Source organism: Oratosquilla oratoria, chromosome 2 (genome assembly GCF_046742065.1).
Source record: "Oratosquilla oratoria isolate Oo_2021 chromosome 2, ASM4674206v1, whole genome shotgun sequence".
Classification (NCBI taxonomy): domain Eukaryota; kingdom Metazoa; phylum Arthropoda; class Malacostraca; order Stomatopoda; family Squillidae; genus Oratosquilla; species Oratosquilla oratoria.
This window is the reverse complement of record NC_134778.1, coordinates 68495283-68501731: the sequence shown is the minus strand read 5'-3', so window position 1 is coordinate 68501731 and position 6449 is coordinate 68495283.

The following is a 6449-nucleotide window of genomic DNA, read 5'->3' as shown; positions in this document are numbered from 1 at the left end:
TCCGCCTCCCACGTGTCACCGCGTCATGCAACAGTCAGTGAACAAGCAAGAGGCGGATTTCCTAAACTCTTTCAACACACGATTTATATAAAGGCTGCCGTCAGGCGATTTTATTCATCTTTAGGGGTTAACAGGTGAGGGACAAGTAGGGCTCTGGTCGTATAGGGGAACCTGATTCGTCACTAGAAGATCTATCAGATGAATTAAATCACCTGCCGACATCAAGGAGAAATTATGTAAATAACGTAACCTAATTGAAGAATTCGCTTTTGTATGTGTGTGTGTGATCACTGCGAGACTGTGGAACACTTTATTGATTTTATTATATGAATCATCAGACGATTTTATTCATTTGATGTGGATTAAAGGTGGAGAGCAGTGCTTCCTGATCATGTGGAGGGTGAGGGTCGCGACCATTTGATCTGTCGTTCATGTCAGGGGACTTATTGTACGTCCTTAAATAGCAAAGAATCGTTTGGCTTCTAAAACACTCGTCTAGATTCTGGTCTTCTAAAGTTTTCTAGAAGTCAAAAAACCCATATAGGAAGTTGTGTGTGTGTGTGTGTGTGTGTGTGTGTGTGTGTGTGTGTGTGTGTGTGTGTGTGTGTGTGTATGCGTGCGTGTGTGTGTGTATGCGTGCGTGTGTGTGTGTGTGTATGCGTGCGTGTGTGTGTGTGTGTGTATGCGTGTGTATGTGTGTGTGTGTGTGTGTGTGTGTGTGTGTGTGTGTGTGTGTGTGTGTGTGTGTGTGTGTGTGTGTGTGCGCGCGCGCGTATGGTATTACCATTACACCATATACTATCATTACGTCACTACCATGACATCTTGACGTCACTTCCATGACGCTAACTACGTCACTTCCTGTGACATCACACCACTTTCGTGAACAATAAACACGTCTTGCCAACCGTGACGTAAGTGATGACGTCACGGTGCCTGCACACACTGTCTGCGTGTGCAGACACCGACGCTAACGTCTTCCCTTGTGTCGAATATGGTTGTAGTCAGACTTACTGTGGTGGTGGTGGTAGTGGTAGTGGTGGTGGTGGTGGTGGTGGTAGTGGTGGTAGCACTGATGTTGACACATATAGTACACACACACACACACACACACACACACACACACACACACACACACACACACACACACACACACACACACACACACACACACACACACACACACACACACACACACACACACACACACACACACACACACACACACACACAGAGACACACACACAGAGAGAGACACACACACAGAGAGAGGCGCGCGCACACACACACGCAGAGAGAGAGAGAGAGAGAGAGAGAGAGTCGAGCAAGATATAACAAAGGAAGACCGTAAAAGATCCAGTACAGGACCACCTGGTTAACCCATGGATGACGATGCAACCTCTGTACATTACCATAGTGGCATGAAAAAAATAAATAAACATAAAAATAAATAATTGAATGAATAAATAAATGTATACAATAACTGAACAAACAGATAAATAGAAAAATAAATAGAAAAATTATTAGATACCTTTATAAAGATAAATAAATAAGTGAACAAATCAATGAATAAACAAATCAACAAATAAATTAATAAATGGATACATAAACAAATGAACTAATGAACCAATAAATAAACAAATAAACAAATAAATGAATAAATGGATGTATAAAAAAAAAAAAATAAGGCAAGTAATAGGAATTGGGAATTAAAGACGCCGCCCATCCCTCTTTTCGTCTTCCTCGTCGATAACCATCGCTTCTATCCTAAGGGACAACGTTGCAATTTGATTGCCCTTATTAGTTTTAACACTTCACTTGTCCCTCTCGTGATGAGGACTGTTTCTGGGTGAGAGGAGGTGGGGGAAGAAAGGGAAGGGAAGGGAAAGGAAGGGAAGGAAAGGAAAGGGAAAGGAAGGAAAGGGAAAGGAAGGAAAGGGAAGGAAAGGGAAAGGAAGAAAAGGAAAGGGAAGGGAAGGGAAGGAAAGGGAAGGTAAGGAAAGGGAAGGAAAGGGAAGGGAAAGGAAGGTAAGGGGGGAATGAGAAAGGGTGAAAGGAGGGAAAGGAGAAAGGAAAAGGAAGAGAAGAGGAAATGGAAGGGAAGGTAAGGGAAGAAAAGGAAAGGGAAGGGAATGAGAGGAAAGAGAAGGGAAGGTAAGGTAAGGTAAGAGAAGGAGAGGGAAGGGAAGGGAATGTATGAGAAGGGAAGGGAATGAAAAAGGATGAAAAAGGGAAAAGAAGGAAAAGAAGGAAACTGAAGGGAAGGGAAGGGAAGGGAAGGGAAGGAAAGGAAAAAAATAATACAAAAAGGGTAAAGGGAGGAAAAAGAAACGAAAGGAAATGAGGAAAGGGAAGAAAGAATGGAAAAGAGGGGGAAGGGAAGGCAAGGGAGGAAGGGAAAGGAGGAAGTGTAAGGCAAGGGAGTAAGGGAAAGGAGGAAATGTAAGGCAAGGAAGGAAAGGTAAGGAAGGGTAGGGAGGAAGGGAAAGGAGGAAAGGTAAGGGAAGGAAGGAAAGGTAAGGAAGGGTAAGGAGGAAGGGTAAGGAGGAAGGAAAATGAGGAAGGGTAAGGAAGAAGGGAAAAGAGGAAAGGTAACGAGGAAGGGGTGGAATTAAAAAGGGAAATGAAAGAAACCAAAGAGATTATTGAAGGGAACGAGAATTTAAGATATACAGAGTGAATCAAAATTAGAGAGGCAATCATGTATAAAAGAAAAGAAAGAGAGAGAGAGCGTAGAGAAAGGGAAAAACGTTGAAAAGTAAAAGAGAGGAGAAAGAGTGGTTGAGACACAGAGGAGAAAGATAAAAGAGAGCAGGAAAAAGAGAGGAGAAAGAGAGGTTGAGACATATAGAAGATAAAAAGAGTAGAAAAAAAGAGAAGAAAAAGGGAAGTTGAGACACAGAGAAGAAAGAAAAAACAGAGGAAAAAAGAGGGGAGAAAGAGAGGTTGAGATATAGAGAAGAAAGCAAAATGAGAGCAGGAAAAAAGAGAGGAGAAAGGGAGGTTGGGACAGAGAGAAGAAGAATAAAAGAGTAAGAAAAAAGAGAGGAGATAGACTGAGACACAGAGAAGAAAGCAAAAGGATAGCAGGGAAAAAAGAGAGGAGAAAGAGAGGTTGAGACACAGAGAAGAAAAAAGAGTAAGAGAAAAGAGAGGAGAAAGAGAGGTTGAGACACAGAGAAGAAAAAAGAGTAAGAGAAAAGAGAGGAGAAAGAGAGGTTGAGACACAGAGAAGAAAGCAAAAAGAGAGTAGAAACAAAGAGAGGAGAAAGAAGGGTCGAGACACATAGAAGAAAGCAAAAAAAGAGTAGGAAAAAGAGAGGAGCAAGAGAGGTTAGAACAAAGAGAGGAAAGATAAAAGAGTAAAAAAAGAGAGGAGAAAGAGAGGTTTAGACCCAGGGAAGAAAGCAAAAAGAGAACAGGAAAAAAGAGAGGAGAAAGAGAGGTTGAGACACAGAGAAGAAAGATAAAAGGGAGTAAGAAAAAAGAGAGAAGAAAGAGAGGTTGAGACACAGAGAAGAAAGATAAAAGAGAGTAGGAAAAAAGAGATGAGAAAGAGAGGTTGAGACACAGAGAAGAAAGATAAAAGAGAGTAAAAAAAGAGGAGAGAGGAGATATAGAAAAAAGCAAAAATTATAGTAAAAAGGAAAAGAAAAAGAGAAAATTGAGAATTGAAAAAAAGTTGAAAATAGAAAATTGAGAAAAACAAACGAATAGAAAGCAAGTCCGAAAGAAAGAAGAAATAGAAGAAAAAAGTTTGGAAAATGGAAAAGAAGAAAGAAAGGGAATGAGAAAAGAAAAGAGAAGAGAAAAGAGGTACATGGAAAGAGCAATACAGAGGAAGGAGAGGAAAGAGTTAAAAGAGAGCGGATGAAGAGTTCATTGAAAAAGAGCAACTGAGAAAACCCGAAAGGAAGGAGAGGGAAAAAAGAAAATAAATAAATAAATAAATAAATAAATAAATAATAATAATAATAATAATAATGATAATAATAATAATAATAATTATAATAATAGTAATAATAATGGTAATGATAATAATAATAATAATAATAATAACAACATAATCATTATTATTAATAATAATAATAATAATAATAATAATGATAATAATAATAATAATAATTATAATAAAAGATAAAACAAAATTAGCAAAATAAATAAATAACATATTAATAGATAAGTAAAGAAATAAATTGATAAATGAGTAAATGAATAAGAACTATAAAATAAAATTAAATATATATAAAATAAATAAAAGAATATAAATAAATTTATAATACAAAAACAAATAAGCAAACAAATGAATAAATACATAAAAATAAAATCTACTAAACGAAACAATATAGAATGAAATGAAATAAATAAACATATAAGATATATAAAATAGATAAAAAAAATAGAATATTTAGATAAACAAATAAATAAAAAAAGGGGAACAAATAGATAAACATATCAATAAACAAATAAATGAAAACACACACACACACACACACACACACACACACACACACACACACACACACACACACACACACACTCATACACACATTTATATATGTATATATATGATATATATAAACAAACAAATTAATAAACAAACACAAATCGAAAACGAAAACAAAAGAAACAAATGAAGAGGAAGAACGAAGTGAGAAACTTCAACTTCAACTTTACTTTTATCCACATTTTTCTTTTTATCATTTTTTTCCTGAGCACTTAACGAGGGGCCAGCCCCCCTCGTAACCTAATGCATCTATGATACAGAGAGCAAGTCGACCATTTTTCGATTTTTTTTGTTTTATTATTATTAGCTACCTTTGACACTCTACAGCATACCAGACGGAGGGGCAAAAAACGGAGGGAGAGGGGGTGAAGGAGGAGGAGGAGGAGGAGGAGGAGGAGGAGGAGGAGGAGATAGAGGAGGAGGAAGAGAAAGAGCGGGAAGATGTAGAGAAGAAGGTGGAAGAGGAAGAAGAGGAGGAGGAAGATGAAGAGGTGGAGCAGTAGTAAGAGGGACAGGAGACTGTGGAGGAGTAGGAGGAAGAGCAGAAAAAGAGGAGGAAGAGAAGGAGGAGGAAGGAGAAAATGAAGGAGGAGGTAGAGGAAAAGGAGGAAGATAAGTTGGAGGAGGAAGAAATAGGGGAGAGGAAGGGAAGAAGGAGGAGGCAAAGGAAGCAGATGTGGAGGAGGAAAAGGTGGAGGAAGAGGAAGGGTAGAAATTGAGGAACAGGAGGACTAGAAGGAGTAGGAAGACGATGAAGAGGAGGAAGAGTATGAGTAGTTGTAATAAAAAAAAATGAGAAAGAGGAAGAAGAAGAGGAGGAGGAAGAGGAGGAAGAGGAGAGGAGAGGTGAAGGGGTGTAGTTTGGATTGATGTTTTTAATGTACATGTACTCTCATATAACAAACCACACATGTTGGAGTTCTGTAGAGGGGGTAGAGGGGGAGAGGGGGAGTGGGGGAGAGGATCGAAGGGAGCTAACGCTGGGGGGAGGGGGGTTATGGTGTTGGCGGCCATAGGGGGGAGAAGGGCCGGGGTGGGAGGAGGAGGTGGGGGGTGGCGGGAGGGGGTGGGGAGAGTGTTGGGGGGGGCTGACGCTGGGGGTGGGGGGAGAGGAGAGGGGTGGAGGGGGGTTGACACGGGGGGGGAGTACGAGGGGTGGGGTGGAGGTTGGGGTGGGGGGGCTGCGGTGGCTGTGGCGGCTGCTGTGTTGTGCTGTGCGATGAGTTACGACCGCCACCAATTAGACGCCGAATGGGTGTCGGGTGGCACAATCCTTCACGCCCAGCAGTGCCAGCCGAGGCCTTTTATAGCCGACAGTGCCACTCCCCACACACACCCCCTACCCTCCCTCCCTCACTCCCTCCCTCACTCCCCCACCCCCTCCTTTTCCGCTACTGGGAGTCGGGAGCGGGTAGAATGTTTTGGGAGGGGAGGGAAAGGGAGGGGAGGGGAGGGAAAGGGAAGGGAGGGAAAGGGAAGGGAGGGAAAGGGAGGGGAGGGAAAGGGAAGGGAGGGAAAGGGAGGAGAGGGAAAGGGAGGGGAGGGAGAGGGAAGGGAGGGAAAGGGAAGGGAGGGGAAGGGAGGGGAAGGGAGGGAAAGGGAGGGGAGGGGAGGGGAGGGAAAGGGAGGGGAGGGGAGGGAGGGGAGAGAAGGGAGGGAAAGAGAGGGGAGGGAAAGGGAAAAGAGGGAAGAGGGAAGGGAAAAGAGGGGAGGGGAAGTAAAGGAAAAGGAGTGGAACGGGGAAGGAAGAAAGGATGGACAGAAGAAGAAGATAATGGTAGGGGAAACGAGGGGAAGGGAAGAGAAAGAGAGGAGAGGGAGAGGAATGTAAGGGGGGAGGGGAGGAGAGGGTAGAGAAGAGGAGGAGCAAAGAGGAAAAGAGGAAAGGGGAGGAGATGGGTTGGGGAGGGGAAGATAGGGGGAGGATAGGGGAAGGAGAGGG